The sequence below is a fragment of the Bos taurus genome, chromosome 3 (genome assembly GCF_002263795.3).
Source record: "Bos taurus isolate L1 Dominette 01449 registration number 42190680 breed Hereford chromosome 3, ARS-UCD2.0, whole genome shotgun sequence".
NCBI lineage: Eukaryota > Metazoa > Chordata > Mammalia > Artiodactyla > Bovidae > Bos > Bos taurus.
In genome coordinates, this window is record NC_037330.1 from 17,592,239 (window position 1) to 17,611,822 (window position 19,584).

At 41.5% G+C, this 19,584-nt stretch overlaps 1 long non-coding RNA gene across 1 annotated transcript; it reads right to left on the reverse strand.

The window, feature by feature from the left end:
• Positions 1-1,186: 1,186 nt before the first annotated feature.
• LOC107132272 (uncharacterized) lies at positions 1,187-4,099 on the reverse strand. Its single transcript, XR_001496027.3, has 2 exons — positions 3,234-4,099; positions 1,187-1,640 (listed from the first exon to the last, which is right to left on the reverse strand). It is a non-coding gene; the product is annotated as an uncharacterized lncRNA (long non-coding RNA).
• Positions 4,100-19,584: the final 15,485 nt, after the last annotated feature.

Sequence of the window (19,584 nt, forward strand, 5' to 3'; positions counted from 1 at the left end):
ATTCCACATGCCATGGGGCAACTAAGCCTATGTGCCACAACCACTGAAGCCCACGCACCCTAGAGCCCGTGCCCGTCAGCAAGAGAAGCCACCACAAATAGAAGCGCATGAACAGTGAGTAGAGTAGACCTGCTCACCGCAACTGGAGAAAGGCCACGTGCAGCGACGGAGGCCCAGTGCAGCCAAAAAGAAAATAAATAAATAAAAACTTTAAACATTTAAAGAAAGAAAGAAAGTCTCTTTCTATACTGCCAAAGAAAAATTTGCTTTTTTTCTTAGTAATATAAAAAAGAAACATACTTTTTATATAAGTATAAACACACACACGTGTATGTGAATGCACAATTGGTAATTCTATTGCATTTCATTTCACTGTAAACATCTTTATACTCTAGGGAGATGGGGTGGATTTTCCAGTCCTTGCTTTCTGTGGTTCCTGCTGTACTATGTGTGAAGTAAACCATTTCATACTTGGGGATACAGGGGGTGAGCTTTTGTGTGTCACTCTGGGAGATTCCAAGATTCCAGATTTACTATGCATGGGTGTGTATGTATGTTTGCATGAGGGATGGAGTAGGGAGTGATGTACACCCTTCTCAAAGACTGTAAATGCCCAAGGCAAACATTTTGAGTCCTCCTCATCTGCTTTCTGGCACAGAGTGGACACTCAGAGAATGGAAGAGGGTTGATGGAGATGACAAAAGTGGAGGCATCTTTGAGTATGTTTGGGAATCTGAATTATGGGTATCAGAAAGAAAGGTGTGAGGAGGAGCAGATTCACATAGATTGGCATAGCATCCCCTGAAATAAACAAGAAAATGGCTGGATAAGTCAGCAATTTGAAAGCCGGATTTGGGGAATAGGGTAGAGAGGAGGAGTTCACAATTAGTTCAGACAGGCACAGACTAGACTCCAGTGTGACTCACTGAGTTGTAAGAGGAGAGCGCTGCTCCAGCCCTGGCTGCCCAAAGCAACAGCCTCTGGGTAGCATTGTATAACCTCCCATTTCCAGCCCTTAATACTCAGGATCACTTGATACCAGGAATACTCATCGAGGGCAACTCCCCACCCAACTATTACCAGGACCAGATGCTCCTTCCTCACCAACCTGTCTAGATACAGGTCTTACTTTACAAAGGATAGGAATGAAGGAGTTGAGTCAGACCACCAAACACACAGTCAGGAGTGGAATTGAAAATGCATTTAATAGTGGAAGAACAAAGCTGATCCACTTGTATTCACCTTAAACCCCTCTTTAAGGTGAATCCAGAGCACCTGATGGCTAGGGTTCTAAGGTACCCAGACCTTCAGCCTAACTCAGAGGTTAGAGGCCCTGTGTGTTTAGGAAAGAAAGTTTCATGGCACACATTTTTAGGGTGTAAATTAAGAAGGTCTGTGACTCAGGGTGACAGTAAGGCAAATGGGACTCCTAATCAGAGTAGGGAAGGTCAACTTCTGATGGCTGGTTCCTCTAGGGCTAGGCTGTAGCCCACCTCACTTCTGCTTAGTTTTCTGTTGAGCTGGTGCTGGAGTCGACTGTTGAGGAGCAGGGACGTTTCACCTGCTGCTGCTGAGGCTGGGGAAGTGGGATTCAGGGCTGCTTTTGCTCATGGAAACTCATGCCTCAAAGGCAGCTGGACCTAAAGACAGAACAGATGGTTTAAACAGGGATTAACTAGGGAAGAAGCCACATTCAATGCCATTTTACGTCTCTTCAAAAGCAAATGTTCTTCTTCCCCCTCTCTACCACAAAGAACACTTTAATGATTTCTGAACCTTTGAAAAGGAGGCTTGTAATGGTGATCGTTCTGCTGCACTTGAACATAGCTTCTCCCAGTGCTCTTCTTCTTCCTGGCACATCTTAAAACCCAATAAGCAACACAACACATTTGCAGGCTCCCGGCAGGCATGTGAGATAACAGTGTTGGATCATATAGAAATGTGATATTATTTAGAAAAACAAAAAACAAAACCCAGTAACTTCAGCCTGTGCACACACAGAATGGCTGTTTTGTTGTTCAGTTGCTAAGCCATGTCTGACTCTTTGTGACCCCAGAGTCAAGACTGCAGTGTTCTAGGCTTCCTTGTTCTTCACTATCTCTTGGAGTTTTCTCAGACTCATGTCTATTGAGTCGGTGGTGCCATCCAACCATCTCATACTCTGTCACCCCCTTCTCCTCCTGCCCTTGATCTTTCCCAGCATCAGGGTCTTTTCCAATGAGTCAACTCTTCTCATCAGGTGGCCAAAGTATTGGAGTTTCAGCTTCAGCATCAGTCCTTCCAATGCATATTCAGGGTTGATTGCCTTTAGGACTGACTGATTTGATCTCCTTGCAGTCCAAGGGACTTTCAAGACTCTTCTCCAGCATGACAGTTTGAAAGCATATAAATAACTACGGACTTCTAAAGAACCTGCACAAATCCACTTCTGGCTTCACTTACACCCTCAAAGGTTTTCCTTATTCCTGCTTGTTCAAGTAGTATCCAGCTACCATGGATCACAGATGGCCTGGGATGGTGTTTTGGGAGGCTTTACTACAGCAAGACGTCCAGAAATTACCTGTCTTCCTGAACCACCTTAGCGCTTTACTTGTCCTCATCACCTCATGAGGATGACTTTCTGTTGTACACTGTAATTTAGCTCTTCATGTCCATGTCTTATTTTTCTGAATAAATTGTAGTCTCATGGAGTAAATTCCCTGTTGCCTATATTGTTTTTTAGCACTAAAGGGCCAAACACAGTGAATATTCACAAAACAATTTGTTGAAGAACAAAATTCTGTGTATTGAAATTATGAATAAAGAAATAATTTAAATGTTATTGAGAGTGCTGTGGCTCTCAGTATTATTCCTTATCCTGCTAACTGTGGGTCCTTGAGTAAGCCAGTCCCCTTCTCACTGACACAGCAAGAAGTGATGGAGCAGAACTGATAGTCTTCAGTTCAGTTCAGTCGCTCAGTTGTGTCCGACTCTTTGCCACCCCATGGACCTCAGCACGCCAGGCCTCCCTGTAAATCAACAACTCCCAGAGTTTACCCAAACTTAAGATAAAGTCTTAAGTCCCTTCAAGCCTGAGCTATGATTGCTTTTAAAATAAAGATATTCCTGGAGGTTAACATTCTAATGGCTGGACTTTAATAGTGGGGGAAAAGACACCAAGAATACCAAGGAGATTCCAACAGAAGTCACATACATTGAGGGAATGATAAAACATTGCAAGAAAAAGGACTCACCTGCTACATGGAGAAGGGCAAGCTGCGTGGTTACTCAGATCTGGTGTGGTGTCCCCAACCAACTGGCTTTTTTATAGGGAATGAGACCTGTCTTGAGGAACAGAATATTTCCAGGTTGCTGTGTTTTCATTTTTTGTCTGCCAAGCATGATTCATCCTACACCCCCTCATTTAACTGTTGGCTCAGCTTTTGTGATGAAATCACCAACTTCTTTTTGCATTTGCTGTCTGACAACAATGTCATGTAGGCCTTACCTCCATTGAGCACACTTTGCACCCCGGTCTGGAGTTTATGAGTCAACTCTTTGCATGAGGTGGCCAGAGTACTGGAGTTTCAGCTTTAGCATTATTCCTTCCAAAGAAATCCCAGGGCTGATCTCCTTCAGAATGGACTGGTTGGATCTCCTTGCAGTCCAAGGGACTCTCAAGAGTCTTCTCCAACACCACAGTTCAAAAGCATCAATTCTTCGGCACTCAGCCTTCTTCACAGTCCAACTCTCACATCCATACATGACCACAGGAAAAACCATAGCCTTGACTAGATGAACGTTTGTTGGCAAAGTAATATCTCTGCTTTTGAATATGCTATCTAGGTTGGTCATAGCTGGAAGGGATTGGGGGCAAGAGGAGAAGGGGACGACAGAAGACAAGATGGAGGGATGGCATCACTGACTCGATGGACGTGAGTCTCAGTGAACTCTGGGAGTTGGTGATGGACAGCGAGGCCTGGCATGCTGCGATTCATGGGGTCGCAAAGAGTCGGACATGACTGAGCGACTGATCTGATCTGATCTGATCTGGAGTTTATGATGAGGGCGATATGGGTTGAAAGGAGAGAGAAGGAAGAAGTTATAGGACTGCTGACTAAAAATGAGCCTGCTTTCTAGAAGTCTCTAATCCTTAGTATAGACTGGACTTGGACTGCTTAACATTTGAAGTGGGATGTGGAGAGGAACAACAGGTGTTTCTGGTTCTTCTGGGAGGCCAAAGTCATGGTGGTATGAATTTACCCAGGTTGGAAAAAAGTAATAATTTTGTTTATCCATCATTCAGTGTAGCCTGGAAGAGGGAAGGAAATGATAAAATGATTCTTTGGTTTCTTAAAAAGCCTTTATTCTAAGAAAGGCTTTAGAGTCAATATCAGAAGGGCATAGGGACCATGATGAGTGAAAATACTGGTGAAGACAATTTCTGCAGCCCCAGAACAACCTGGAAATTTTGGTGCATCCACTTGTTCTGTCTTATGTGACAGCAGGCCATGAAGACCCTGCCTTCCATGGTTACCACTTCCCAGAGACTACATAGGGAGGAGAGGTACAGGATTCCTTAGCCTTTATACTGGAGTTCATTCTGCTCAGGATGAAATGAAGCTGAGGTTACTAACCCAGATTGACCTCAAACATACAATCTGTATCAAGATGCTGTATTTGGAAAATCCAGATTATTCTTTAAACCCTAGTGTCTGGGTGGTCCCTTCCTTCTTACACTGCTTACCTACATGTTTGTGGAGTAGCTGCTGGCTCCGCAGCTGTGTCACTTCCCTGAACTTGAGCTGACCAGACAGGTACCACCAGAGGCTCCTCCCACTGGGTCCCCTTAGCCATTCCTCTACCTCCATCCCCATCTGGCACCGTGTGCGGTAGCTGCTTAGTGGATTGATAATCATAGAATGGATGCATGAATGAATGACACTATTTGCTATGAGACACCCAGAGGCTGCTTGGGAAATGGGTAGGGTATTTCTTATAAAAGGAACTTCACCCTTGTTACAAACCTCACAATATGGGCTGAGAGGAGGGGTAAGGGCTCATCAAGACACAGATGTTTCTGCTACTAGAAACACCTGTTTCTCTAGAGTTTATGCAGTTACTTCCTTGTGGGCAAGGGCCAATGCCACCACCATGCATGAGTTCCAGGACTCTTCTACTAACTTAGTTCTTCTTTAGACTTGGGTACAAGCATTTTCTCACCCACACCATATCTCTTAAGGACCCTATGGAAGGAGTTCCAAGCACACCTTGCTGCTGATCTGGTGGGATTCTCAGACCTAGGGCGAACTGCTTCCTGCTCGTTGGTCCTCCAAGATACTGCTCGTGGGCCTGGCTGACCTGAACCTCAGCTCAGCGGCTGAACCGCTGCCTCTTGAGTCTCTCCTGGACCCACATCCCTGGGTGCAAAGGGGAACTGTCATTCAATATTCTCTAAGCTTTGACCTGAGGAACCTGACTGACTTGTGCCTCCTTTCCCTCAGCAACACTTTCCCCTTTCCAGTTTCTTGGAATTTCCTCTTTATTCTTCTGCTTTTTGTCAAAAATGTACTGACTAGTTGAGTATTAAGGTCATTTCTACTATACATGGAAGCTCATTTTATTCACTAGCAATGCTGGATTGGGCAGTGTATTTTCTGGGAAACCATATGGCTTCTGAGTGCAACCAACCTCTCCCCATATGCCCTTGACTTTTACACTGATGCATTTCTCAGGATAATAGGATGCTGCTAATTTTCTTATGTCTTGGTTTTGCTGGTTACCTGTGCTAGATACCTCTTAGGCATCCCTACAAATTCTCTCTATTTTACTGCTTATCCACACACTATCATATGGTCCTTTCTGTATAGATTTGGATGGGCTTTGTATAGAACTTCCTGTCCCTTCCTGAGCCAGGGCTTCTATTATAATACCATTCAGGGAACTTGTGGAACACAATGCACCCTTGTGTCCAGAAGTGTGGGGGCAGTTAATGCACATGAAACCAAACTGGACAAATGGTGGTAGTGAAGGCTATGGATAAATACTTCTTGCCTTCATCCCCAGGTGAGATCATCAAAGAGTTCTGAGATCATTTCCTAAAGATCCTCAAAAGGTCCCAGGGGCTCGAACACCAGTTATTCCTGTTGATATGCAAAAAGATAATAAGAAACAGAAGTGTTAGTGGCTCAGTTGTGTCTGATTCTTTGTGACCCAATAGACTGTAGCACATCAGGCTCCTCTATTCATAATGTCTCCTTGAATTTCTTCTTTCTCAGTTATCCCTATATCCATCATTTCTTTCTTCTGAGATCACATTTCCAATAAACCCCTGCCCATGAGGCTTAGTACCAGGTACAGCTTTCTGGAGAAGCCAGGTTAGGACAATTATGGAACAGGCCTGTAATTCACAAAGCAGATATATATAGGTGTACAATCATTCAGAAAATGGAAATCAATGCTCAGAGCACATAAAGATAGATAGATCATTGTAAGAAAGTTGGGTTTGACCCAGGTGCCTTCTGAGACTTAGGAAATGCTGATGTGGCTGAGGACAGTACTTCTGAGAGAGTCAATTCTTAGGTAGGTTGATAAGAAGTCCTGGGTCCTCGAGGAGGAGAGAGAGGTCTGGGGTTCTCAAGGAGAAAAGGACAAACATTTTTTTCCCTTAAGCCCAGACAGAGCTGATGATTGCACAACAAAACAAGTCAGCTTAAACTCTGTACCAATGATAATATAACAACAATGTATCCTGCTTGAGGACCTGTTTCTCCTTGAGAACCTTCCAACTAATCCTGCTATCTTAAAATGTATATTATGGAAGTGAGTCTGGTAAAATCTTTCTATTGTCAGTTCTAATCCTGTCATCTTAAAATGTAAATTGTGGGAGTGGGTCTAGTAAGACCTTTACAACCTTGAGACATTCTTTTGATTTACTGTAATAACCAACTGAAAAATTATGTAACTCCCTTGCTAAGACTAGCAAGGGGAGCACTCTCCATCCCCCTTCTGATGTCTATGTCAGAAGCTTTCTCTGACCCTTTTTCACTTTAATAAAACTCTGCTACACAAAAGCTCTTGAGTGATCAAGGCTGGTTCCTGATCCATAAGCTAAATTTTCTTCTTCAGAGATCAGCAATCCAACATCATTCACTGTAAGCTATCACTTCTTCAGCTTACCTCTAGCATATTGCATGGTAGTAAGTTCAGGAGAGAAGCCTTTTTCTGTTAGGTATAAACCCAAGGAGAACCCCTCCAAGTCATTCATTCAACTGATTCTTGAGTGTTTCAGTATGTCAGGCTGTGTTCCAGACACTTGGGATGAGTCAGTGAACAATAACACAGATCTCTGACTTTGTGGAGTTCACATGCGAGAGAGGAAGGTGGAGATAAACAGTAAAGAAACATGATAGTTAAGTAAATTATGTATTAAATGCTATGAAAAAATGGAATAATAGTGTAAGCAATTGGCAGCATAAAAGAGGTAAGGATGGGGACTGTGTATCCTCTTTGAGAAGATGAGGTTTGAACAGACTTGAGGGAGGTGAAGAAGCTAGATATTAAGATATCTGTTGAAAGAATTTCAGAGATATTCAAGAGAATATCCAAAGAAAATGCTCCAAGGTAGAGTGCCTGCCTGGAGTTCTGGGGGCACTGTGGCTGGACTGGAAATGGTAACTGGAAGAAAGACCAGGGCCAAAAGAAAGTAAGTTTCTCCCCTGCTTTTAGTCTCTGCCATCAGCCATCATCAGGGCATGACAAGTCTTTCCTCTTCCGTGGCACATCCTCAGAAGAAATTAACTCAGAGTGAAATGCATTGAGAACTGTTTCTTCAGGCTCCCAAATGTCTCATATCTTTTGGACTTTTTTTGGAAAGTTTCCATCTAAGGTAGGGTTACCTATAAAAGTGGGTTAAAGCCACATATAAATACCTCTCAAAAGTAGGAAGTTGACTTACCAAGGATATGTACTTTTAGACTTTAGTTTGCTGTGTGTGATAAGAATATCACTGAATTATTTTAACTGAGTAACTAAGAGATTGGGGGCAGGAGGAGAAGACACTGGATGAGATGAGGATGAGATAACTGGATGGCATCACTGACTCAATGCACATGAGTTTGGGTGAACTCTGGGAGTTTTTGATGCACAGGGAGGTCTGGCGTGCTGCGATTTATACGGTCGCAAAGAGTCAGACATGACTGAGCGACTGAACTGAACTGAAGTATATAATTGTGCCTTTTGAAAAAAATATTGTTTGGGACTTCTCTGTGCTCAGTGGTTAATAATCTGCCTGCCAGTGCAGGGGGGATGGGTTCAGTCCCTGGTCTGGGAAGATTCCACATGCTGCATGTCAACCAAGCCTGCACACTGGAACCACTGAAACCTGTCACTCTAGAGCCTGTTCCACAACAAGAGAAGCCACCACAACGACAAGCCCACACGCCACAACTCCAGAGTAGACCCCGCTCTCCGCAACTAGAGAAAAGCCTATGCACAACAACAAAGACCCACACACCACAACTCCAGAGTAGACCCCACTCTCCGCAACTAGAGAAAAGCCTGTGCACAGCAACAAAGACCCAGTACAGCTCAACATCAGTCAACAAGTAAAAATCTAAAAAAAAACAATGTCTTTTGCTATGAATAAATGTTAAACATATATGAAGCAAATATTATAGCACAAGGATACGATGCTGTGGTCATATAGGGGTGCTGGTATGAGAATAATTGAATATTGGGAAAAACTACTCTACTATACCTTTACTAGCAAAATGGCACCTGTCTTATCTTCTTTGTTATACAGGGCACAATAAAAGCCCCACTGTGGCTTCCTACCTTTAATCCTGACTCAGGACCATCATAGTCCCTTTCTTTAGATTCGGCCAATGGTATAATTATCCCTCTATCTGCCCTCTCTCCATCTCCACACTATGAAAAATTTTTTTCTTTTTCTTTTTAATATATCAGTAATATTGGTTTTATATGTATTCAGAATAGGGCTCCCTGAATTACCAGACACCCTTTCATGCATTGGAGAAGGAAATGGCAACCCACTCCAGTGTTCTTGCTTGGAGAATCCCAGGGACGGGGGAGCCTGGTGGGCTGCCGTCTATGGGGTCGCACAGAGTCGGACACAACTGAAGTGACTTAGCAGCAGCAGCAGCAGGATGCCTCCTGCCCACCTTTCCAAAGCACTTCCTAAGTGTTACAATGTGTTAAATCACCGAATCAGTAAACTACAAGCCCAATGAGCTTGTAGTTACAGACAAGAAAGAAACATGACTGGAAAGATGCAGAGATTTGGTTAGTATTGGCTGCTTCTGGTGGGAAAATATTAACAAATTGATTAAAGAAGTGGCCAATTTCCAAGTGAAACAGTACACAAATTCCATAGGAAAAGTTGACTACTTCTAAATCTCAACACAAAGAGATAAGGTCAAAGAAATAAAGACTTTAAGACGAGTATTTGAAGTTAAGGTGAGTTTAAAGGTGTAATATTCCTATCCACCCTGTTCCAGAGGGCATCAGGGCAGTAGAAGCACATTTAGGTAAAAGAGGCCAAGGAAGCAAAGAAATGAGTCTGGCTTAAGTATTAGGTCAGGGAAAAAAGGTTTGAATAGACTTACAGTCAGGGGAGATGACTGGAAAAAAATCAGAAGCCTCAGTATTCTTGATTTATTTATTTATTTTAATTGGAGGATAATTACTTAACAATATTGTAGTGAATTTGCTATACATCAATGTGAATTGGCCATAGGCATACACATGTCCCCTCCATCCTGAAGCCACCCACCCCCCACCTCCCTCCCCATCCTATTCCTCTAGGTTGTCCTACAGCACTGGCTTTGGGTTCCCTGTTTCATGCATTGAACTCACACTGGTTATCTATTTTACATATGGTAATGTTGTGGTCCCTGGAGGAGGGCATGGCAACCCACTCCAGTATTCTTGCCTGGAGAGTCCAATGGACAGAGGAGCCTAGTGGCCTACAGTCCATCAGGTCATAAAGAGTCTAACATGACTGAGCACACACAATGTTGCAGTACATATACACAATGGAATATTCAGTTCAGTTCAGTTCAGTCGCTCAGTCGTGTCTGACTCTTTGCGACCCCATGAATTGCAGCACGCCAAGCCTCCCTGTCCATCACCAACTCCCGGAGTTCACTCAAACTCACGTCCATTGAGTCGGTGATGCCATCCAGCCATCTCATCCTCTGTCGTCCCCTTTTCCTCCTGCCCCCAGTCCCTCCCAGTATCAGAGTCTTTTCCAATGAGTCAACTCTTTGCATGAGGTGGCCAAAGTACTGGAGTTTCAGCTTTAGCATCAGATCTTCCAAAGAACACCCAGGGCTGATCTCCTTTAGAATGGACTGGTTGGATCTTCCTGCAGTCCAAGGGATTCTCAAGAGTCTTCTCCAACACCACAGTTCAAAAGCATCAATTCTTTGGTACTCAGCTTTCTTCACAGTCCAACTCTCACATCCATATTACTCAGCTATAAAAAGGAATGTATTTGAGTCAGTTCTAATGAGGTGGATGAACCTAGAACCTATTACACAGAGTGAAGTAAGTCAGAAAGAGAAAGATAAATACTTTACATTTATACATATATATAGAATCTATAAAGATGATACTAATGATTCCACTCCAGTATTCTTGACAGACAAATCCCATTGACAGAGAGGCCTGGTGGACTACAGTCCACGGGGTCACAAAGAGTTGGACATGACTGAATGATTGAGCACACACACAAAACAATATCAAAGCAGAAAGAGCAGCCTAAGCTGCACTACCCGAGAAGAATACACAAACCACTTCAGGAAAAGGTAATGAAGGAAGAAGCCATGGAAGACAAGAGTACCTTTTCGAGAGTGGAGCCCATGTCCTATCAAAGAATTTTCATTCAGGGTAATTGAATGGAAAGATTTATGTTGTTAAAAATGTTCAAACTGCCCAAAGTAATTTACAGATCCAATGCAACCCTTATCAAAATACCTAACACATTTTTCAAGAAGTAAAACAAATAATCCTAAATTTATATGGAAACACAAGAGACCCCAAATAAACAAAGCAATCTTGAGAAAGAAAAATGGAGCTGGAGGAATCAGGTTCCCTGACTTCAGACTATACTATAAAGTTACAGTCATCAAAGTAGTATGTTACTGGCACAAAACAGAAATTTAGATCAATGGAACAGGATAAAAAGTCCAGAAATAACATCACATACTGATGGTCAATTACTCTGCAATAGAAGAGGCAAGCTGATATAAAGGAAAAAAAGACACTCTCTTCAATAAATGGCACTGGGAGAACTGGATGGCCACATGTTAAAAAAAAGAAAAAGGAAAGAAAAGAAATTTTAGCATTCTTTAACACCATACAGAAAAATAGCTCAAAATGGATTAAAAACCTAAATGTAAGACTGGATACTATAAAATTCTGAGAGGAAAACATAGGCAGAACACTCTGACATAAATCACAGTAAATTTTTGTTTCTGATCTGTCTCCTAGAGTAATGGAAATAAAAATAAAAAATAAACAAATGGTATTTAATTAAACTCAAACATTTTCACACAGCAAAGAAAATCATAAACAAAACAAAAAGACAAGCCACAGAATGAGAGAAACTATTTGAAAACTATGCAATTTACTAGGGATTATTAATTTCCAAAATTTACAAGCAGCTCAATATTGAAAAAACAAACAACCAAATCAAAAGATGGGCAGAAGACCTAAAGAGATATTTCTCCAAAGAAGTTATACAGGTGGCCAAGAGGCACATGGAAAGGTGCTCGACATTGCTAACTATTAGAGAAATGCAAATCAAAACTACCGTGTGATATCACATCAATCAGGATGGCCACCGTCCAAAAGTCTACAAACAATAAATGCTGGAGAGGGTGTGATGAAAAGGGAACCCTCCCACACTTTTGATGGGATTGTAAATTGGTACAGCCGCTATGGAGAACAGTATGGAGGTTCTTTAAAAACTAAAAATAGAGCTAATGTATGATGCAGCAGTCCCACTCATGGGCATACATCTGGAGAAAAACATGGTTAGAAAGGATACATGCACTTCATCATTCATTGCAGCACTGTTCGCATTAGCTAGGATGTGGAAATAATCTAAATATCCATTGACAGATAAATGGATAAAGATGATGTGATACACATATACAATGGAAAATTACTTGGCCATTAAAATGAAGGAAATAATGCCATTTGCAGCAACATGGACTGGGAGATTATCATACTAACTGAAGAAAGTCAGAGACAGAAAAAAAATCCTATGATATCACTTATATGTAGAATCTAATTATTCAAATGAACTTATTTACAAAACAGAAACATTCACAGACTTAGAGAACAAACTTATGGTTACCAGGGGGAAAGGGTGGGTTATGGGAAATGATAGATTGTGAACCTGAGGCTGACCTGTACACATTAGTATATTTAAAATAGATAACCAACAAGGACCTACAGTATAGCACAGTGGACTCTGCTCAGGATTCTGTAATAACCTAAATGGGAAAATAGTTGGAAAAGAATAGATAGTTATATATGTACCACTTTGCTGTATACCTGTAACTAACACATTGTAAATCAACTATACTAGAATAACAAGTTTAAAAAAAAATTCTCATTATTCCTAATGAGATGGTGGACTTCATCATGCTTGTTAAGAGATATTTCAGAGTTACTGTGGATTAGATATTGATTATCTATCTCCCTTCCTCTCTTTTTTCCCCATGGAAGTTCCTACTGAGGCTATCCAATCCCTGCTCCACTATTGAAAATCAGATTGTGGTAGGGGTGGATAGGACTGAACTTTGTGTTTCCTACATTGCTGGACCATGAAAAAAGGTTTCTGCCTGGAAAGGAGAAGTCCATAGCATCATTCAGTAAAGGTATAAATCATTCAGCAACTCAACAGACATTAGATAAGCTCTTACTATTTGATAGGGAGCAGGCTGGGATCTGAGCTTACAGCCCTGAACAGGAGAGAGAAGGTTGCAGCCTTGAGCAATGCAGAGAAGATTCCAGCCCTCATGATGCTTACATTGTGAAGTCAGAGGTGATCTGACAAGCATGGATGTGAAGAGAACCAGGGGTGTAGGAAGTGAAGGGTCATTTGGCATCAATGCAGCACATCCAGTGGCTGTGCCAGCAAATGTGTTGAGGGTCAGAGGGGGCTAACAAGACCCCAAAGCCTGGGCAAAAGCCACCAGGTTCTGTGGAAAGGTATAGGATGGGAGTGTTGAATATAGAGCACAAAAGAGAACACGCAGAAGAAAGGGGAAAAACTTGAGAAAATTAAGTTGGAGGCTGGAAAAGAATGTGGGATGTGGCTGCCCTAAACCCACCACGAGACTTTTCTGAGTCAGAAATGTGAACCTGCAGAGAACTCCCTCAATCACTATCTGAACCAGAAGGATTAATTTTTCCGGGAATCATGGAGGTCATTGTCCTGGTACAAAGGAAAAAAAAATGGCCATGCAGAAGAAGGGAAGAACCATGAAACTGAACAAAATATGCATTTCTCTATTTGTTATATCAGCTATGAGGCTGTGGATTTGAAGTCTTCCAAGTGGTACATAGTTTGAACTCCAAGTTCCTCCTGAGAACCAGTACAATTCTCTAAGTTTTTTGTGCAGTTGAGGATAATTTTGCCACATCACAGGAGAGGAGAGGAGCTGAGGGAAGAGAAGGAAATGAGACAAGAAGAAACAAGTCTTCCTTTAAACCTCAACTGGCATCAACTGTCAGTCCAGTGATCAGGATTGAGTTGTGAGTGTGAGAGGAGTGAAGAGGTAAAATGCATGGTCCCTAACAGAAGGTTGAGAATTGAGATGAGAATCTATGGGGAGAAGACACACAGGGGATGCTCCAATAAGGAAGTCGGATGGACTTGGACTGCTTGGACTGCTTTGGACTTCTCATATGGGATTGGATAGAGAGCATCATAAATTTCCCAGAAGGCCAATATATATCATTTTCCTCTGGCTTAGCAACATCCTCATTATTAAGTATTTTTAAAATTATTATCATGAAGTTATAAAAATAAAATTACATCATATGTGTTATACATCATCATCATATGACCACCAATATCAAACTGCAAGAAATAAGCATTGATAATACTTTGCTATATTTGGTGTTAAGATTTTTTATTTTCCATAAACCCACATGTGTATATACATGTCTATAAGGATATTGCTATATTGATTTGAGACCTTTGATCTTTTTTAATATAGATGTCTCCAGCCACTAATTTCTCTCTATGCACTGCATTACATGTATCACTGAAGTTCTTGTATACTGCTCCTTCATTTTCATTCCTCCCAAAGTACTTGGCAATTTTATTTCTTATTTCTTCTTTGAGCCATCAGTTATTTAGGAATGTGTTGCCAAACTCATATATATCACAGAAGCAGAGAATAGAATGGTGGTTAGGAGAGGCTGAGCGGTGAGGCAAAAGTGGAGATGCTGGATAAAGGGTCCAAGCCTTCAGTTATAAGATGAATGAGCTCTGGGAGACAATGTAAATGATGGTGAGTCTAGTTAATAACACTGTTATACACTTGAGACTTGCTAAGAGAGTAAATCTGAAACATTCTCATCAAACACACACCCATGTGCACTCACACACACATTTAAATACTGTTGTGGTGACTAACATGTTAGGTAGCTGATGGTGGTACTCATTGCACAAAATATGCATAGGCCATCACATTATACAATTATACATCAAACCATGTATAATGTATACATTATACACCAAATCATCTCATTATACACCATAAATACATACATTTTAATTCATCAGTTATACCTCACTAAGGCTGTAGGGGGAAAGATGAAAGAATAACCATCACACAAAAGAGCAACAAAATTTGAGAATCTCTGTGTTCCTTCTCCTGTTTGCCTTGTTAGGCTCTGATACTATTCTCTGAGAGAGCTTCCCTCATCAGTTATTCTCTGTGGGCCTTGTATCCATTTCATAGTGGTTATCCTTTAGTCACCTTCATGGACCACATCTGAAAGGGGTAGTGCAGATATGGGGGAAAGGAGGGATGGAAAATTGTTTCTATTATTGGAAAATCAAGGTCTCTTTAGTTTTGACACATAGTATATTTCAGTTCAGTTCATTTTAGTCGCTCAGTCGTGTCTGACTCTATGCGACCCCATGAATCACAACACCCCAGGCCTCCCTGTCCATCACCAACTCCTGGAGTTTACTCAAACTCATGTCCATTGAGTTGGTGATGCCATCCAACCATCTCATCCTCTGTAATCCCCTTCTCCTCCTGCCTTCCATCTTTCCCAGAATCAGGGTCTTTTCCAATGAGTCAGCTCTTCATGTCAGGTGGCCTAATTATTGGAGTTTCAGCTTCAATATCAGTCTTTCCAATGAACGTTTAGGACTTATCTCCTTTAGGATGGACTGGTTGGATCTCCTTGCAGTCCAAGAACTCTCAAGAGTCTTCTCCAACATCACAGTTCAAAAGCATCAGTTCTCCAGAGCTCAGCTTTCTTTATAGTCCAACTCTCACATCCATATATGACTACTGGAAAAACCATAGCCTTGACTACATGGATCTTTGTTGACAAAGTAATGTCTCTGCTTTTTAATAGGCTGTCTAGTTTGGTCATAACTTTTCTTCCAAGGAATAAGCGTCTTTTAATTTCATGGCTGCAATCACCACCTGCAGTGATTTTGGAGCCCCCCAAAATAAAGTCTGCCACTGTTTCCACTGTTTCCCCATCTATTTGCCATAAAGTGATGGGACCACATTCCATGATCTTAGGTTTCTGAATGTTAAGCTTTAAGCTAGCTTTTTCACCCTCCTCTTTCACTTTCATCAAGAAGCTCTTTAGTTCTTCTTCACTTTCTGCCATAAGGGTGGTGTCATCTGCATATCTGAGGTTATTGATATTTCTCCCAGCAATCTTGGATTATCAGATCCTTATTGCAAAATTCAGAATTAAATTGAAGAAGTAGGGAAACCACTAAGCCATTCAGGTATGACAAATCTAATCACTTGATTATACAGTGAAGGTGACAAATAGATTCAAGGGATCAGATCTGGTAGACAGAGTGCCTGCAGTACTATGGAAGCAGGTTCATAAAAGTAGGTGGTGACCAAAACCAGACCCAAGAAAAAGAAATGCAAGAAATCAAAGTGATTGTCTGAGGGTGCCTTACAAACAGCTGAGAAAAGATAAGTGAAAAGCAAAGGAGAAAGGGAACAATACCCCAAACTGAATGCAGGGATTCAGAGAATAGCAAGGAGAGATAAGAAAGTCTTCTTATATGAACAATGCAAAGAAATAGAGGAAAGCAATAGAATGGAAAAGACTAGAGATCTCTTTAAGAAAATTGGAGATACCAAGGGAACACTGCATCAAGAGAGGCACAATAAAGGACAAAAATGCCAAGGAACTAACAGAAGAAGAGATGATAAAAATACACAGAAGAACTGTACAGTAAAGCCTTTAAGGACCCAGATAACTTCAATGGTGTGATCACACACCTGGAGCCAGACATCCTGGAACATGTAGTCAAGTGGGCCTTAGGAAGCATTGCTATGAACAAAACTAATGGAGGTGATGGAATTCCAGCAGAGCTGTTTCAAATCCTAAAAGATGATGCTGTTAAAGTACTGCACTCAATATGCCAGCAAATTTGGAAAATACAGCAGTGGCCACAGGACTGGAAAAAGTCCGTTTTGATTCCAATCTCAAAGAAAGGAAATGCCAAAGGACGGTCAAATTACTGTACAACTGCACTCATTTCACATGCTAGCAACATCATACATACATTCAAGCTAGGCTTAGCAGTACATGAACTGGGAACTTCCAGATGTACAAGCTGGATTTAGAAAGGGCAGAGACACCAGAGATCAAATTGTCAACATCCAATGGATCATCAAAAAGCAAGAGAATTCCAGAAAAACATCTATTTCTGCTTCATTGACTATGCTAAAGGCTTACTGTGTGGATCACAACAAACTGTGGACTATTCTTGAAGAGATAGGAATACCAGAGCACCTTCCCTGCCTCCTGAGAAACCTGTGTGCAAGACAAGAAGCAACAGTTAGACCAGCACATGAAACAACAGATTGGTTCAAAATTGTGCATCAAGGCTGTATATTGTCACTCTGCTTATTTAACGTATATGCAGAGTACATCATATGAAATGCTGGCCTGGATGACTCTCAGGCTGGAATCAAATTGCCGGGACAAATATCAACAACCGCAGATACACAAATGTTACCACTTTAAAGGCAGAAAGTGAAGAGGAACTAAAGAGCCTCTTGATGAAGGTGAAAGAGAGTGGAAAAGCTGGCTTAAAACTCAACATTTAAAAGAGAAAAGTCATGGCATATGGCCCCATCACTTCATGGCAAATAGAGAAAAAATGAAAACAGAGCCAGATTTCATTTTCTTGACCTCCAAAATCACTGCAGACAGTAACTGCAGTCACAAAATTAAAAGACCCTTGCTTCTTGGAAGAAAAGCTATGACAAACCTAGAGAGTACATTGAAAAGCAGAGACATCACTTTGCCAACAATGGGACACCTAGTCAAAGCTATAGTTTTTCCAGTAGTCATGTATAGATGTGAGAGTTGGAGCATGAGGAAGGCTGAGTGCTGATGAAACGATGCTTTCAGTCAAAGAATTGTGATATTGGAGGACTCTTGAGAATCTCTTGGACAGCAAGGAGATCAAACCAATCAATCCTAAAGGAAATCAACCCTGAATATTCATTGGAAGGACTGATGCTAACATCGAAGCTCCAATCTTTTGGCTGCCTGATGTGAATTGTCGACTCATTGGAAAATATCCTGATGTTGGGAAAGATTGAAGGCAGGAGGAGAAGTGGCAGTAGAGGATGAGATAGATGGATGACATCACTGGCTCAATGGACATGAATTTGAACAAACTTTGGTAGATGGTAAAGGGCAGGGAAGCCTGGCGGGCTACAGGTCATGGGGTCAAAGAGTCAGACATGACTGAATGACTGAACAACAGTAACAGCAGGTGATGGAAATTAATGTAGATGACTTCCCTGAAGGCGGGAAACTGCTACTAATAGGCCCGATTTTCAAACAGTCACTCCCACAAAATAAATTTTCATTATGCAAAGGAGTTTTAATTTAATCCTCAGTTCTTTTCAACTTTTTTTGAATATCCTTATAAAAAGACATATGTACTCCAAGTTAAAAGAAATTATACGTGATAGTTGAGAATTACATAGATATAAAATTTGAAGTCTTTGATCTCCAGCACAGTATGACTGTCAAACTGTGTAAAATTATCAAAATTTTTACCAAACCTTTGAGATCTAACTTCTCTGACCCCATTGGAGACAGTGTCTCCTTGATCACCATTCTCTCTGTGGTTTCTTTCCACTGCCTTAGCACTCGCCATCCCCTCTCATCATCAATGTACCACAGACACACTCAAAGCTCACTCTTCTCTTCACTGAGGTCTTTGCCCCAAAAGCCACTTCAAAAGAGCTTTTCTACACAATTGTCTCTAACATATAGCCATGCTTGACTATTATTTGTCTTAATGTGTAAGTGTGTGAGTGCAAAATCCCCTCAAGAATTTAGATGAAGAAGGATTTGGTCACCTTCCTGATGCCCCTAGCACAGAAGAGACTGCCTGGTACATGTTCATAATTAGGAAACATTCATGAATAAATTAATTTCTATGAATAAACTGAGTTGAATATATTCATTCTAACTTTTAACAGATAAGGAAACTGAGGCTGAGCCAATTCAATTCTTTTCAGAGTCTTCAAGGTAAACAAAGATAGAAATGAGTTTGAAATAAATAAAAGAATTCTTTGATGAACCCAATCCAAAATACATATTTCAGGCAAAACTGAACTCAGTGATGGAAAAGTCTAACTCTGATAATCCAATGGGAATAAAAAGGAACACTCAGAAGAATACTTGTAGTTGACAGAAGAGATTAAAAACACTATATGCAAAAAGAAAGAAAGAAAGAAAGCAGTATGGGTTCAAGTATGAACATGCTTTATTGGAGACTGAAGGAAGAGACACACTAAGTGCTCACGGGGTGGAGATCACAACGTGGATTACAGATGGACGCATGGCAAAGAGTGACCAGGCGATGATCCTGCTCCCTTCTTCCAACAGCATGTTGTCAGCTTCAGCAACCAAGCCTTTTCTCTGTCAGCTATCAGTCCAGGAGGGAGATTAGGAAGATGCAATCCGTCACATGGCTTGAAGCGAGGACAATGGAAGAGCCTGGATCTTATTGTTCCAAAGTCAGGATGAAATCTGGTCTGTTACTTGCTCTTGGGTGGACACTTATGATCGCCGGGTGGGCATGGTGGCCTGGGGGGCATTTCTGCTGGCTCACTGGAGGTGGGCCATACAGAGGTGGGCATGGATGAGGTGGACATGGCTCCACACGTTTTGGAGGTGGGCAAGGCTCATGGCACTTCGGTGGGCACACTATTGGAAGTGGATGGCAGAGCTTTCACTGATGGTTATGCTGATATGATGGGGATGTGGATGCTGATGGGGGATGAGGATGCAGATGGTAAGACATCCTTCCTGGGT